At 39.4% G+C, this 17,754-nt stretch overlaps 1 protein-coding gene across 32 annotated transcripts in view; it reads left to right on the top strand.

Annotated features, from left to right (window-relative positions):
• Nrxn3 (neurexin 3) overlaps positions 1-17,754 on the top strand; it is a 1,574,539-nt gene that overhangs the window by 1,231,756 nt on the left and 325,029 nt on the right. The gene's annotated exons all lie outside the window — the stretch shown is intronic.

Below are 17,754 nucleotides of genomic sequence, written 5' to 3'. Positions count from 1 at the left end.
GATGGCTACAAAAGCTAGTAGTGTTCACAGAATTATCTAGCTCTTTTAGTAAGTGCCAACTACCAAACCCCAATCACTAAATGCTCTTATAATAAAGAGGTTGACACTTTATGGCTGATAACTTATATATTGTGTATGTATGCACATACATTCCAGTATTAGGGCTTGAACTCAGGGCCTAAGCACTGTCCCTTTGGTTTTTCAAGGCTGCATCTTCACATCTTTCTTTTTTAGCTAGTTGGTTAGAGATGTCATTTTTTTGTTCTGCTGGGGGCTGGCTTTGAGCAGCTATCCTCAGATCTCAGCCTCCTGAGTAGCTAGGATTACAGGCGTGAGCCACTAGTGCCCAGCAGACACTTATATCCTTCTCTGATGATATGTAGAGTGTTGTAATCACTTGTGCATTTTCTGTTTAATTTTTTGTCCTTTGGCATGCTACCACTTTGTTAAAAATCAGTGTGTTTTCTCTTTACAATGCTGTTAAAGTGATAGGATTACCTCCATTTGGTGAAGAACACATGAAGACTCAGGAGGATGTGTAGACACCTGTGTTTTAAGAGGAGGAAAAAGGACTTAAATACTAGGATCTTTTATTTTAATGTTATAAATATATACTACTTTTGATAATTACCTTGTCAACATAGTATAGTCTATAGGTAGAATGGGTTAGATGTGGTCTATTTAGTAGTATATTTATTTGCTTGGATATTTAGTATATTTAGTAAATGCATTCTGTTAAGTACACTAAATGAGGAAGCTGGAGGTATAATTTGATGTAGAACACTAGCCTAGCATAAATGAGGCCCTGGGTTTAATAACAAGCAATAAGTAGTACTCACATGATAGCAAGCACTACCGTGTGTGTGTGTGTGTGTGTGTGTGTGTGTGTGTGTGTGTGTGTGTGTGTGTGAATAAGACATTATACAGTAAAAATGTAAATGAATAAAGATAGGTAAATATGGATCATTGCATTAGAAATAGAACACAGTATCTTGACTAAAGCAGAATGCACAAAAATTTTTCATTTTAGATTACATATATTTGTCTCTCAGTGTTTGTTTTTTTCCTCAACTTAACCCAATTATCCCATACCACTTTCTCAGATATTCTAACACAAAACCTTGGCTAAGAAACTAAGCTGGGGTTTTTATCTGCTCTTTGGTAGTCGAGCAAGAGCTTCAGAGTTAACTTTAGCTCCTTTTAAATTTAGTACATCTGAGCAGTAGTCATTGGATAAATGCAGTTTAATATTTCAGTGTATGATAAATGCTGTAATAGAAGTCTTCAAACACACTTCCTTGAAAACCCTAAATGATCTCAAATAATAGAGGAACACGGTTAGCCTCTCTGCAGTCAGTATTTAATTTTCCCTATTTCTAATTTAAAACCAGAGATGAGTGGCTTCACACCAGCCCTGGATCCCATCCCCTGATCTGTTAACTTCTAATGTCTAGTGGCAGAGTATAGTAAAAAGCTTGAAAGGTAGGCTTTCAGACTGCAAATCACATTTATTGAAGTGGGAGCAGATGTCATTTAATTTGCTCCTGACTCAATGCCTAATTCCCAAGGTTAACAGGCTTTTTCATGTTGGCTCCTTTAGATGCACATTTCTGGAGCTGGGTTTGTGGTGTGGCTAAACATCAAAGTTCCCATTCAGTAGTGAAGTGAGGGAGAGGAAAATGAATTTGGGAATGATGTGTGAATGACGTCGTTTTCCAGAATACCATGAGGGTATGACCAGTGCTGCGTATAGTGTGTCCTTTTCACAATTGAAAAGTCTCTCAGGGAGTTCACTGAGAATAAATGCAAGCATAGAGAGCAAAGAGTATGAGATGAGGAGTTTAGCTCAGGTCAGACGCAGGTGGGAGGAAGGAAACATGCATCTTAAAAGTAGTCAAATCAGCAGAGTCAGCACTCGGTTGTAGTTAAAAGAATTAGTATACTTATTTGGTCATTTAGCTCCTGTCCTGTCAGGAACTGTTCTAAGTGTATAGATAGATGAATTTCCTGTCCTCCAGAAAGTTCTGTTTTCTTTTATTAGGAAAGTCTGATGGGACAGCCTGAATCTGAGTACATAGTACTTTATTATACTATAATCATCACTATTGTAAGTTAACAGACTGGAAGAATGAATCTCCACAGAACTTGTATTTCCACCTTTGTACTTTTCTCTGTCTCCCAAATTTCTTTTATAAACTCTCACAGTCTGATATTAAAAAAAAATCCAATGAATCCACTTACCGCTGCTACCTTAATGACCACTCAGCACAAAAAATGAAGCGATAAAGAATAACATCTTCACCTTCGATTCCAGTTCTTTTTCGCTTTAAAATGATGTGTGCATTCCTATGGTTCTGTTTTTATAATTATGTAGATTTCCTTCTGAACATCCAAGTACATTTCACAGATAGAACATTGCTGGAGGCATATAAACTGTACTGACAGAAAAAGAAAAGACAAACCCCCAAATCAACCAAATGAGCCTACCCAATCCTCCCTGGAGGCTGAGTTCCATTTCCCTCTACTTTCCTGGCCTGCCTAGAATGGATGTCTATATATTGACCTAGTTTCTTTCTCATCTCATGCTGTCATAAATATGATCACCTCATATAGTGACAGCATTAGTATGAATTAAGGATTTTCTTTTACTTAGCTGAGTGCTACAAGAAGCAGAATGGAGCCACATGTTTCCTTTTGAATCACACCCAAACACTGCAAAACACACAGAAGTATGCTTCCTCCTTCAAGCCGTGGGTGTGCGTTAAACTCATGCAAACATTGGACCAAACACAGACACAGTAAGTCAGTTCTGGGGGAAAATATTTTCATATTTTCTTTCTTTTCTCTGTATTTCCATCTTTTATTCCAGCTAGGACTTTGCGCAGTTTTTAAAAAGAACACTTTACAATGTTGTTGTTGTTTTTCTTTTTTTTCCCCAAATTTGGGTAGATGTCATGTACTCACAGACCCTGTTCTGGAACTAGAAAATTAATTAAAATTGTCTTTCCTTAGATATAACTATCAAATTTTGACAGATTTAAGAAAACATCGATTTTATTTAATGGATAAGAGAGATCATGGAAGGAATGCCTAGCCTATGTTTCTACACTGTCCTTCTTAGTATTAAGAATTTGGTATAAATAATGTTAACATAAGATGAGAGAGAATTCTATGTTATAACCACCAACCATAGCAGGGAGACTAGACTTCTCTTTTAACTTATACAAATTTCTGCAAGAAAACAACTGACTTTTCCCACACAGTAAGGTGTGTGCTTGTGATGTATGTTGGCCAATCAGAAGATTTATTGTGAACTGTGACATCTTCATGTGGTCAGAGGTAAGACCACAGGATTGACAACAGAATAGTTTTTGTTTGGACAGTGGGAAAAATGCATATTTTTAAAAATCTAAAAAAAAAGCAGCACTAGTTTATGAACTCAGAGGGCTACCCAGAAGCCATCTTGTAAATTTGGATGTAAAATGTCTAGAATTTGAAAACCTAGTCACTGCTTTCCCACTATTAAAATGAAAAAATATTTAGGAATCAGAGCCCCTGGGATAGCATGCTGGAGCCTAGCAGGATGGAGCTAGATGCAAGAGAGACATTGTTCTGCAACATGGTTTCTCTGCTCCTCCTCAGCCCCTTCTAGCCCTTGGGGAGAGGGTCAGGTGGAGACGCCCAGGGCAATTAGGAATTAACAACCAATTGTTGGACCTGACCAATAAAATTTTACCTTCCAGAATACCTAATTAGAGAAGGGGCAACCAATCAGGGCATAGCCCAGGGTATAAAAACCTCTAGATTCTGAGACAGGGGGTGGAGGGCAACAGAGACAGTTACAGTGACAAAGACATAGCAATAGACAGCCACCCCAAGAAGAGAGGAAGGGTGATAGTGGTGCAGGTAGTGAACTTTGAGATACATACTTTTCTTCTGAATAAAGTTCTTCACACTTACACTCTATTATCCTGGACTTCAATTGTGAACTCTGGAGACATAAGCCTGAAAATACTTAGTAGCTCTGGCAGTAGAGTTGTAACACAACTTGTGTTACAAGCCTTGTGTGCCTCTGACACCAAACAGGAATTGCCTACTACAGGGCTGTAACTTTAGAGGTCTTTGCTGGCTGCTGAACCAAATAGGCTGTGTGGACTGTGTCCATCAAGAGCAATAGCAGAAATTGTACATCAATACAAGTTTCTGGAAATGGGCTTTGTCAGTTCCTCTTTAAAAATGTTAGAGTTCAACGATCCTTGGCCAGGGTTCCTGTCACCAGAGAAAACAGGAGGGCTTCCCTCAACTTGAGGGAAATCGTAGGTCCTCGAGATCCATGTGTGAAAAGCATTTCGGAAGTTCTCACAAATAGAAGAGTGTCTCACAAGGTGAACGTTTTAGCAAGGGTTTCTTTTAGTATAACAAGGTTAAAGTAGGGAGAAGCAGAGAAATACTTCCTGCTCCCCTTGCAGGATAGGAATTCAAGACTCAAGATGGCAGCGGTTATCTGCTGCCTTTTTTTTTTTCTGAGATGGAGTTACATGTGTGGTAATGATGTCTAGCACACCCAATTTTGCAATGGGATTTTTATTATTATTATTATCTTTAGGTGTACAAAGGAGTTGCCATTTGACAAAGCAGTTTACAAATACAATACACCTTGATCAGTGTGACCCCTTCCAACATATGCTTTGGGTAATCCATATGGGGGTTTATTATTCTGAAATATAGGGATTTCTCTGGGTCTACCCAAAAGATAGGGACAATAGCTGAGCTATTGTTGTTGTTGTTGTTGTTGTTTTGTTCTCAGATAAGCGTCTCAATTTCCTGTCTCTATCCATTCAGCGAGTTGTTGGTTTGTCATTGTGATGGTTGTTTTAATCATTGCAGAGTTGTCATTTTTAGATGGTTCCCTCCCCCCCCCTTTTTTTTTATCAGTGGTGGGGCTTGCATTCTGGGCCTGGGCGCTGTCCCTCAGCTCTTCAGCTCAAGGCCAGCGCTCTACCATTTGAACCACACCACCACTTCTGGCTTTTTCTGCTTATGTGGTGCAGAGGAATCGAATTGAGGCATGCAAGGCAAGTATTCTACCACTGAGCCACCTTCCCAGCCCCATAGATAGCCCCTTTTAGATCTCCCATCCCTTGTAAATTTAGCATACACATGGAAGGAAGCTTGACTCTTTCGTCAGCTGCTTTCTGGTTTTTACTTTTAGTCTGTCACTTTTCATATTTATTAAAAATAATATAATAAACATTACATTTTTTCCTGTGAGAACCTATCCATCCTGCCTCATTCCTTTGCAATATTAGTCAGCTGGAGAGAGGGCCAACTGATTTGTTTGTAGACTCTACCTTGCTACCTCTTGCTGTGTCATAGCTCCGTCATCAATCTCATGGCCTGCTCAACTTACTCTATGACTTCTATGTGAATACTTTGGGGTGATAGCTTCACACATTACGTAGGAACTGTCATGGAACATTTTCTATCTCACACCTAATTTTAGTATTTAGTTTTGAAGAGCTTTGGCGTTGACCTTTACATTATCAACTGTAGGTATATATTTTCTTATTCAGGAATACTTGAAGCTCAAAACTTCAGATCTGACATATACATTACTTAATATGCAGCATAGTAGATTTCATAGATTTGAAATCTGTCACTCACTGGTCTGCATTCTTTTTAAGGACTGAACTTGGATCTAATTGATAGATGTGCATTGCACTAATTTTTGGTGGGGAAAATTGCTTATCATTTCTAAACTATAACACTGAACACAATGTGCAGAGAAGCACACCTCTTTCTGTGTTTAATTCGGAGTTTCACAAGACTGCAGTGTCATAGTTTTCCTGACTCTTCTCTAATGAGGAGTTTTTATACAAATCTCTACTTAGTGCTTCTCTGAAGGGGGCCATCTCTCAGGTGTTTATCTGAGCTCTGATGAGGCCTTTGGGAAGCGCAATTGTGACTCCCCATTCTCTACTCAGCACTTTGAGCTATCTGTACTGAATTGCTTCCGAAACTTCCTGTAGGGCTAGTGTTTCTTGTTCCAATTCTCAGGAAGCAAAGGACTTCTTTTCCTCACTCTGGCAATGCTACCTGAACTATATATGTGTATGTATATATATATATTTAAATTGCTTCAAGCCATTGCTTTGAGTCATATCATCTTCCAAGACTATGAATAATTTGTTCCCCTCAATTATATTGTTACCTTGAAGGTATTTATAGGCTATGATCAAGTCCCCTGCAGTTACTCCTTTGCCAGACTTTATAAATTTAGCTCTCACCACCTTGTCTCACATATTTTATCTTCCTGCCTTTTGTAGCTGCTTTGTTGTGTGCTTGTCTTTGTAGTGTACCTGATATTTCAATATCCCTCCTAAACAAAAGAGGTCAGAAGAGCGCGTCATAGCACAGGTGTTATTGTATCTGATTTGGCAGAGGGAGGGATAAAGGAGGAGGATTACCTCATATTTAAGCTTAATCTATTTTGTGACTCACAGAAATTGACAAAATTAGAGAAAACCCTAACAGAGTACTGTCGACCTATATCCATAGGTTTTAACATAGAATAATCCTGGAAGTTCAAATTGATTTTTTTTTCCCCCTGAGCGAGAATGTTGCCTACCGTCAACTGCTTGACTGCTTAAATCTCCAGGGTTCAAACTTGGTTTTATGATTAGGTGGTTCCTTCCCCACCCCTAAAGTCCACAGACTTTGAAAGCTATGGTGTTAGTGTTATTTATGAGTTTTGTGGTTTCAAATGAAGAAATGAAATAGCCTTAAACATTTCAATTTAGGAAGAAGAAATCACATTGCAATATACACCATCTTGGTACTAGCTAGGGTGAACATTCTGATCAAGCTCTTCTGACATTGGTAATACTTCATGAATTTGACAGACTTGAGTATAAACTTCTGGGAGTGCCACAATGACCCAAGGCTCAATTCAATTCTCTTGTGCACGGATCTCCAACCACTTTTTTCCTTTAGTTGGTTGCGAGACTTGAACTCAGGGCATGGGCACTGTTCCTGAGCTCTTTTGCTCAAAACTAGTACTGTACCAACTCCAGTTCCACTTCCTCTAATCACCTATTTATGGTTCTTGTAGACTGGAAGAAAAGATGACACATGCCTACATCACTTGTCTGTATGTAGAGGGGTGTGTGTGTGTGTGTGTGTGTGTGTGTGTGTGTGTGTGTGTGTGTGTGTGTGTGTGTGTGTGTGTGTGTGTGTGTGTGTGTGTGTGTGTGTGTGTGTGTGTATTATACATTTGATACTCACATGTTTCTATTGTGAGTACAGGGTTTCTTGAAGGTACAAATGAACAGATGTGTCAGTAGTTGTTTACTTTTCCTTTGTGGCCCAGCCCTCCATGAAACAACTTTCCCACTGTCAAGAGATGCACTCTCCACTACGGAGATTGTTGCTCTGTTGGGATCTCCATGGTGACAAAGTAACCCACCATTCCTGGTGGGAAGCCTCCCTTGGTACTTACATGCTGAAAAGGCCCTCAGAGAATATGTTTGGCATTTCAAATCCATGAGTTCCATGTGTGTTGATTCAACCAATCACAGAGAGAAATGGGGAGAAGTTGTATTTGCTGAACATTTGGAGTTTTTCTAGTCTTTATTCCTTGTACATTACAATATAACAATTACTAACATAGCATTTATATGGCATTTGCTATTAATACATAATCTAGAGGTAATTAAATTAATTGATGTGGGAAGAGGGAGCCAGGGATGTACATAAGTGGTACAGCCCTTGGCCAAGCATGCTCAAGATTACATATTAGAGACTTGAACATAAGCTGATTAAGAGAGACCCAAAGGGGCCCTAGAATCAATTGTATTTAATTCAAGCATTTACTTTAGGTATGAAGATAGAGAGACGCAAAACCTTATTGACCTAAGATTAGATAACAGTATTGGATATTGAGAACACTAGGGGCAAATGACCATCTCTTCATTCTCAGATTCAAACATATATTAAAAAGAAACAAACAAAACCAACCAACTAACCAAACAAGGGTTCTGTTTCATTTGCCATTTAAGCAAAGTGGAGGCTGAGATCCAGAGTGATATTGAGGAAAGAGTGGCCAGTTGTCAATAGGTTGTCTAATAGATAAAATATTTTTGAAGAAGAGATCATTTTTGTCTTTTTTTGTGATTCCTTTATTACATTGTTTTCGCAAGTGATTTTGTTTCTGTCTGTCTGTCTCTCTCTTCCCTATTTCCTGTCATGAGTGAGCTATATCAGAAACATAGATGGACATATTTGTGTCTTTCTACAATGTCAGACCTTCTTGAATAATAAATTCACAAGCTTCATCAATTTCCTTGGCCTTAAATCACCAAGAATTACTGAGGTCACTGATAGCCTTGGCTGTTGGCAAGGTTCTTTATTCCAGTCTTAGTTATTGATATGAACTCTCAAATCACACAGTAAAGTTCATGATAGTATGACGATTGCAAGATAGCTAGGAAAGGTTTAAATGTCTATGAGGTTCAGAGGCCTGGCCTAAGGCAAGAGCAGAAAGTGGCTACCATGCAAAAAGAGTCACTGCAGGTGTCAGTTAAGATACTAATAAGGACCCAAGTCACAGAGTTGTTGAGGCCCAGTGATGTCAAAAGGTGCAGACACTCCAAAATGCAAAGCTGGCTCAGGGTGCAGGCCTAATTTTGGGCCGAGTTGAGACCTGATTCAGAGTTTGTGTCAGATGTGGACCTGGTGTTTCTGATGAATTGTGATGCCTTTGCTGATGTAATTGTTTACTGGCACACATAAAGCATCGGCAGTACATGTACTTTTTGCTGTGCTGACAGATGCTGGCTGCACACTTGCATTGACAAGCACACAAAGTCCTTCTTGTCTGGCACTTCCACTCAAAGTGGAATGGTTTAGGGTGAAACTATTGCTTTACGCAATGCAGTGGGTCAAAGCTTGACATCACCTTAATACTGTGGCTGTTCATATTCTAGAGGAATGCAGAACAGGGCCAACCTGTTCTTTATACTTTCAACATTTTAAACTCTGTTTAAAGTGTGAAGTGTTGTGTTTAGTAGCAAAGCTCTTGAACAGGAGCAGTGGCTCTGGAGCCAGATTCACTGAGTTCAAGTCTCAACTCTGTTACTTAAGAGTGTTTCTCAAAAGCTCTCTGGCTTTAGTCAAATTAGTTCTCTATGCCTTGATTTCCTCATCTCTGGAAATTGGGGGTGATAAATTAGGTTGATAGGAGCATTAAATTACATGGCGCTTGTAAAGTGCATTGCCTTGTCCCAGCGTAAGCGTCTAGAAATACTGGTTGTTATTCTTGTCCATACCATCTAGAGGTCTTGGATCCTATGTCTGTTTTCCACCAAATAAAGAACAATGAAGCAGGCAGCAGAGGTTAAGTTATTTGAAAGTTTAATCGGGAGTAAGGTGCCAGGGAAACTGAGGAAAGCCTCTTAACTGTTCGTGGTTTGGTTGGTAAAAAGCCCCAATCAGACTCCAGGGGGTGATAACAGATTTATGCAATATGAAATCTTGTCCACTTGCTTCCTGAGTGAGAAAGGAGGAGGAGTGAGGAAGGAGGGAGGAGGAGAGCGGAGAGAGAGTCAAGAGGAAGAAGGAAGGAACAGAGGAGGGCACAGCGTTAGTGTAAAAGAGTGAGAAGTGGGCGGGACATTAGTTGCCAGAGGCAGGTTCCCAAGGTTCCTCGTTTTAACCCTTTGGGTAAGTCTCAGCTGCCATGGCCTCTGGTTAGGCCATTGTCTACCTCACCCCTAAGGAAGGGTGCAGTTCTGCTCCACGATGGTCAAGGGCTTTGCTTTTGTCAGAGCCTGGGTCTTTGGGAAGAGGAAGAAAGGAGCATCGTCTATACATAGTCTTTACTAGGCTTCTGCTTCCGTTTTTCCAGGGTCTTAGGGAAGAGGAGGGGATGAGGTTCCTTCTACCAAGCTTCTGTTTCTCATGGTCTTCAGGAAGAGGGGGATGTCTCCCCTAGGCCCTTCCTTCCTCCCTGCTCCACTACATATCCCCGTCTGCCGAGTTGTCCTCTCTTTGTCTCCCTCACTGTTATCATAATTGTCAGTTTTGCAATGAAGCTAGTTTTTTTTCTTCTTCTTATTTACTAGTACATGCAGAATGGTGATCACTTTATCGTTTTATTATAATTCTAACCAAAGCCCCAAAGCATGGTTCTCTGGATTCTTGCATTTCCTTGTGCCGCACACCTCTGTGTTCTACAGAGAAAGACATCCACCAGCCACTTTAGGAACACACTCACTGAGACTCGCACCAAATTCGTCCCACAGTCCCAGGACAGATGCCCAATCCAGTGTTCCGTATCAAACTGCATCATTTCCCTTCCAAATGAGCCCAATGGCTCGAAACCTTATTTAGCTGAGCGGAGCACAGACTCCTTCCCTCCTTTTCTGTTTCTCCCCGTTTCCTTAAAGCATCCTTTCTGTGCCTGAGACTCGCCCACCAGAGTGCCAGCCAGCGTACTCACAGAGGCGGCTTTGGGGTTAAAGGGATGTCTTGTTCATTGGCCTGACCTCTCAGCATCCACACAGCCTTGGTGACAACCTCAATAGCTTCTGTGCTGCCCAGCTCTCCCCACACTCTTGGAGTGTTTTCATTTTTTTCTTGCTGCATTCGGTATCAGGAATGTTATTAAATGATAAGGGCTTGCTTGCTGGTAGTATATTGTGGGAAGCTGAGAAACAATGAGTACCCTGACACATAGAAGGGCAGGAGAGAGCCCTGATTATGGGAACTTGGTATCAGAGAGCAGATAATGTGACAGGCAGGGCCGGCACTGGGGATGCTGAATCCTTCTCCCCAGTGAGAGTTATTAATGGGACTGCGTACCTGGCAGGACAGCTTACTATGTCTGGGCGATGCGATAATTACAGATACGTCACTTATCATAAGCAGGGACCCAGCATCCCAGGCTGCCCGCTAGCTCAGTGACAAGCACCGGGCAGGTGCCATACTGCCGAGACAAAAGTAAAGTGGAGTTTGTTTTGATGACCTGACTTTAAAGAGGCCATCGGAAAAATGTCACCTTGATTGACAAATGGTATGAGATAGAAAAGGAGTGTTAAGGGCTGAAGAGCCAAAGAGCTGAGTTGTATTCATAGTTCTGTCACCATAGAGCTACAGGACATTGATGAAGCGTCCTACAGTAACCGGTAGCAATTAGTTTTGGATATGTTAAAAGGAGGAATTACATATTCCCTACTCACATTCAGAGGCTGATACTTAAATAACACCTCTTCCAAGTCTTGTAGGATGGGAATAAGATGGTGTTTGTATTTCGAGGTAAAGGGGGCAAAAGGATGTTTTTTGGCAGAAGCAAAGGGGCAGGAACAAAGAAAAGAGGCATAAAATGGGTCAAGCTAGTGCTAGCCCAGGCAGAGAAAGGTAAAAGAAAACCAGAGTGGAGGGTTTGGGCGTGATCATTTTTGCTGTGGAGCAAGGAGAAGAGAGCAAGGATCGAATGTTTGCCAAGAAACTGAAGAGGAAAGTTGGAATCATTCATGTGTTACCATAAAATTTCTCAATGAAGACCACATTAAAGCCATCTACTGCAAGGAACAAGGGTAGATTTGGGGACTTGAGGGAAGTAGAAAACCTTAGGAAGGATCTTTGGGGATTCACAGAGTAAATCAGCAGGGCATCTTTTCAATGATGTCTTGATCTCATAGTCAGAAAATCTTGGGTTTAATTTTAGTTTGAAGGTCGCACGATGCATTCTTTTCCTCCCAGAATAGCCATAGACAGATGCACTTCACTGTTTCACCTGTGCTTTAGAGCTGTAACCTATATCTTCTGAATCTGTTATGAAAGTTAACTAACTTCGTAGATGTGATGAACATAGCTACCATCGGTGCATAGAAGCTTGCTATTTGGGGAAAATAGGAGTGATGGGAGAAAATTCCCAAATTATCCAGGGAAGGAATAGCTATATTGTCAAAGTCTGTAGCATTCACAAGCATTACAGACCATGATAATGACAATTCACCTTGTGAAGGTTAAAATGTTTTTGTGACTTTAGCTAAGTATCGCTACCTCACAATATTGTGAAATTTTTATGTAATCACTTGATCTCAATAATGAATTTTTTTTTTTTGGTCAGTAGTGGGACTTGAACTCTGGACTTGGGCGCTGTCCCTGCACTCTTCAGCTTAAGGCAAGCGCTCTACTGCTTGAGCCACAGCGCCACTTCTGGATTTCTAGTGGTTTATTGAAGATAAGAGTCTCACAGACTTTCCTGCCCGGGCAGGCTTTGAACTGTGATCCTCAGATCTCAGCCTCCTAAGTAGCTAGGAATATAGGCACGAGCGCCCGGCAATAATGAAATTTTTAAAAAAGCAGGGTTGTGTTTGCCTATCTCAATGAACCAGGATTCAGTAATGCTTAGTACTAGTATAGGCATATTGCCTTTCAGAGTATGGTCTTCAGTTCTAGAGGTTTCCATGGCTCGCATTTCTCCTCTCATGTTTTCCTACCTGCTTGCCATCCTATAGAATGGAGAGGAGAGATGTACTATGAGTATCATGTAATATGTTTCCTAGGGTCTTGAATTGATGCCAGGGTGATCCTCAAAGCCACACCTGGTTGAGACAGGAACAAAAATATTTGTGTAGTTTACAGGGAGATCAGGTAGTTTAGCATCAGCTTTAGACTGTTTGTCACAGATAAATGGCTCATTTTCCTCAAAGGATAACACAAGAAGATAATTTGTGTATGGTGTGTGTGTGTGTGTGTGTGTGTGTGTGTGTGTGTGCGCGCGCGCGCGCGCGCATGCACGTGGGCACTGGGGTTGAACTCAGGGCCTTGCATGTATTCTTGTTTAACTGTTTCTCTCCAGGCTTGTACTCTACCACTTCAGACATTCATCCAATTCTGTTTTTTTTTTTTTTTTTGCTGTTTAATTGAAAATTAGAGTCTTGATTTGTCAGCCTGGACTAGCTTTGAATAGAGATCCTTAGATCTCAACCTCCTAAGTAGCTAAGATTTCAGGTGCGAGCCACTAGTACCCAAGAAGAAATTTTTGTTGTCTCATTTTTCTAAAGCCCCTTTTGCATCTCCTTTTTATTTTACTTTGCATGATTAACATAGATGATCACAATTGTGACATTCATAGAGACTAGTAAAATGGAAGTGGACAGTAATCTGAGAATTAACCAGAATTCAATTATGTTCCCCTTCCATGTCTAGAAATTTCTCTTTCCTGAGAATGCCCCAAATCTAATTCATGTATTTCATAAGAAAAATAAAACACATAATTTGAACATAGGGCTATCTTTATTAAGAAAAATTTTTGTTAAGGATTAAATATCAATTGAGTGTCAAGTCTGTGTGTATTCATGACTATGTGGTCTCTGTTTGTCTTATAGTATCTTTTCTCCCTGTAATAACCTTGATAAACTCAAAATAGAAACTATTATACACAATATCCATATTATGATGAAAAACACAGAGAGATTAAGTGAGTCACTAAAGTTCAAGCCAGTTTGCAGACAGCAGAGACAAGAGTTAAAAGAGCCAAAACCCACCCAGGTTTTTTTCTCCTCCCTGGGCTTTTCCAGTGCCTGCACAATCTGATGCTTGAAGCACCTGGCTGCCACATTCCCTTATTTCTACAGCACACTCACATCATGTTTGCCACTGGTATGGAAGGGACAAAGACAGACTCAAGACATTGCTTTAGCAGCTTCTTGCATTCATGTGCATGAATGGGTCCCTCTGCTTTCTTACCTAGAGAGGAAGTCAGTACCAGTCTTTTGGGAGAGACCCTGGTGTCAACTTGGTGAAATCTTGGCACTTGGATTCTACTAGTCGAAACTCAAAAACTAATTCCTAGAGAGGCAATAGTGTGTTCCATAAGGAGACAGTTTCCCTCACTTTAAGAAAAGAGAATTTAAATCTTTCTCTAAATGCCAATTAGCATGACAGAGTAGAGGTAGGATTTTTCTTTGAGGATATGCAATTTGAATCTATTTTGTCTTAGGTAAATAGTAAATTCATTTACAGAATATATGTAAGATGAAGCACAATTGCAATAGAGAAAATATCACCTCTGCCTATATTTTGACGATGTTTGAGTCATTGAAAGTTACAAATGTCTCTATTTGTTGTGTAATCAATAACCAAACCATGATTATAGATCATAAATGTGATCCAGTGAGCATCTTCTTGTCTTCCTGTGGGTGACTTCTTGAAACTTGTTTGTTCAGATGCTCAATGTTAGGAAGCTTCCATTCATTTTATTCTTCTTTTTTTTTTCTTGGCCAGCCCAGAACATTTAGTATTCTCAGTTCTTGAGTGGCTTTGTATCCAGACTTCAAAAGAATCATTGAAATTATAGTTTGTATGTTAATACCAAGAAAAATAGACATCACTCTAAGCATAGTTCTGTGTATCAGAAGTCACGGGAAAAATCTAAACATTTGCATTTGTGCTAGTCTCAGTTCTCTATTTCTTCCTTGCTATTTTTGTGTATTTTATTTATTGGCATTTATCCTTTTTATTAAGTAAGCTATACAAATGGGTTTCAATTCTAGAAGTCCTAGCCACTCAAGAGACTGACAGCTGAGGATCAAGGTTCAAAGGCAGTTAGGGCAGATAAATCTGAGAAACTCTTTCTCTATTTAACCAGCAACCAGAAGTGGAGCTATAGCTCAAGTGGGATAGTGCCAGCTTTGAGCAAAGAAAGCCAAGGGTGAATGTGAAACCCTAAGTTCAAGCCCTAGTATCAACATCAAACAAAGAAGTAGTAAATGCTTAGAATTTCAAATGGTGCTAAATGAGTCATCCAAACCAGGTTCAACACAGACAAGTATTTTCTTTCATGGCTCAAAATGAAAGTGAATTTGATCAGTGGTAAATGCCAGCTGATGAAAACGGACATTAATTCAAGTGGTGACACAGGTTGGCATTGCGAAGATTTTTAAATTCTAGGACTAAATGGATGATCCACTGGGAGGCAATGTCCAGACAGATCAATAGCATACAAAAAGATAATTACTTTTCTTGGTGAATCCTAAGAAAGGCTAGGGCTTTAGGGAAATTGAGAGAGGTTTTCCCCCCCTCCACAAAAAGGTAATTAATGAATACAACAGACAATTCAAGGCAAGAAAATAGAATCTGAGAGCTTGAAAGCCATACATTCAGAACGGATTTAGAGATTTACAGGAAGACTTTAGCCCAGAATGGTGTCTACTGGAATGGGCAGAGCTACAAGGTAACAATGTCTCCTTGAGAGATCCTTATTTAACTCTGGAATTGGGCAAGTGTCCAGAAACATGGGAGCCAATGGGATTGCCTTCCTGTACCACTGCATATAACAATGTGTCCAATATTCAGAAGAAAGTAATTCACAGTGATTGAAACTATTGAAACTGGCCTTTTACGTTTGCTCTTACACTGTCACAAAAGATGAGGGTCTGGAGTAACTCAGTGAGGACTGGGGTGAAGCACACGTTCACATACGGGTGGCCTTGAGTTCAAGTCTTGGTACCTGCAAACACAAACAAACAAAATCAACTCAGAAATATCAAGATGTACAAGGACTTAGTCCTTAAATTTTTAGTCCTTACAATTTCCAATGGATTTGTTTAGGGGAAGTGTACTATTACTAAGCTTGCAATCATATTAATTGGCAGAAGTTGATCATACCAGCAACTCACAAGGTCATAATTTTCTTTTTTACCCAAATCCCTTTACCAGATTCTTTAATTACAAGCCTAATTCTGCCCCCTTTATGTACATGGTACATTTTCCATAAATGTTTCTTGAATGAATAAGAAACAGTGCAATTTAACTAAAATGTAACAAATACATCATAAATACATACTTGGTGCCTGTTATTAGTTTTCTGTTGGATTAGATTGGAACCTGAAATGGTTGAACTACGAATATAAGTCATCAAAGCAAAACAAAATTCTTCCTCTCCAGCACCAAGACATTTATACTTCAACATAAAAAAAATGAATAGCCATTTTCTTCCCTTAATCGATTCTGCAGTCTTCACTAACCTCCTGCTTCATCTGAGAAACGGCTACACTTAAGGATCAGAAAGGCTAAGGAGACAAGTTCTACTATGTCAAAACTTTGAATCATCTCCCAGAAACTTGAAAGTTTCGTTATCTAGAGAGAGCATGAGGATAAGAAGAGGTGAGGGTCCCATTAATCATCACCATCCTTGAAAGCCTTCTTTCTTACAGGCCCCACATGAAACATTGTTAGGATGCATCTTTTATGCAAAGGACAGAACAGGATGACATTAGAAAGATAGAAAAGAATCACCTATTCAGAGAAAATCAGATATTGAAGTCTTTACTGGAGGGATACTTTGTCTAAATTGCCTGAAATATTCGATTTTTAAGGTTTTGCTTAAAGTATTTCTAAGTTTGGAAAGAATTTGCAAACCAGCTTCCCTTGATGCTAAGATTTTGTATAATTATAATGACTTTATTGGAGAGTGAAAAATGAGCATTTGTATAGGACGCTTGACTAAGTACAAGACTGTATGCTCATAGTCACCAGTATTTCCACTAATCTTCTTTTGGCAGTACTGGAAAATGAACTAAGGAAGGTATCACTTTAGCCATGCCTCCAACTCATCACTAATGCCCACTGTAAGTCCTAGGATCCATTTTGGTATATTTTATGTTGTTTTCATGTTCTAAGTGCTAAGATTACATAGGTAGACCACCACACACAGCAATAAATAAATTTTTATCCAAAGAATTGTCTAATGGGTGGGATGTATTTCAGTAGTAGAATGTTGTCAAACATACTCAAAACTCTGTGTTCAATCTCCAACTCTGAAAAATGACAATGATGATGATGATGATGAAGATAAATTTATTTAAAATTTTATTTGTTAGAATGATATCATCTTTTCTCCATTTTCTGAAACTGAACATTAGTCACTTTCCTGCTTATTTACTTTAATTAACTTTACCCTTGGACGATTTTCATTGCACATAGTTATAGGTAAACTATTCACATATGAGGAACACGAATCACCTGCAAGTTACAGAATGTATAGAAGCACTCTCTACTTCACTAATTGTTACCTCATCAATTCTAAAATCTCAGTATAAGGCAGTGGTTGAAAATGCAGACAAGGAAGCTTATATACATACATTTTAGTTCTCTTTCTAGGTATATGATATTGGGTAATTCATTTTATATCTCTGAAGCTCAGTTTCTACATTAAAAATAGGAATCACAAAAGAATAAAATAAGTAAATATATGAAAGTCTGTATAATCATAACTGACATATGGTAAGTGCAATATGTATGTATATACATATATATTCTTATTGTGATTATTATTGACGCTGAAACCAATGAAGAAAGGAAATACTTGTAGAATACTAGAAAAATGACTAGATTCTGTATCAGCATGCCTGAGTTATGGATAATGGCTCCACAGTTCCTAAATGGAAGGGTTTTATTTTTCTTGGTATCTTGTAATATAAAGAAAATGATACCTGCTTTAAGGACCACATTAGCTGAGGCAGGAGAAAGGACTACATGAAACACAAAATACAAAGCTGGGTGACGGTGATGATCTGGCAAATGGCAAGAATGGAATAGGAAGTCAGGGAGTGGGGACTCAAGCAGGTAGCCTAGTCCTGAAAGTGGCAAGAAATAGGTAGGAATGGAAATGGTTTGCTGCTAGTCAGAAATATCAGACAGTTTAAGCACAGGTGTCCTTCTAGACAACTAACTAGTATTGATATA

The sequence above is a fragment of the Dipodomys merriami genome, unplaced genomic scaffold, assembly GCF_024711535.1.
Source record: "Dipodomys merriami isolate MVZ:Mamm:240054 unplaced genomic scaffold, mDipMer1.0.p SCAF_1, whole genome shotgun sequence".
Lineage (NCBI taxonomy): Eukaryota > Metazoa > Chordata > Mammalia > Rodentia > Heteromyidae > Dipodomys > Dipodomys merriami.
Note: the sequence above shows the minus strand (reverse complement) of the source record. Positions and strands in the feature narration are given on the sequence as shown.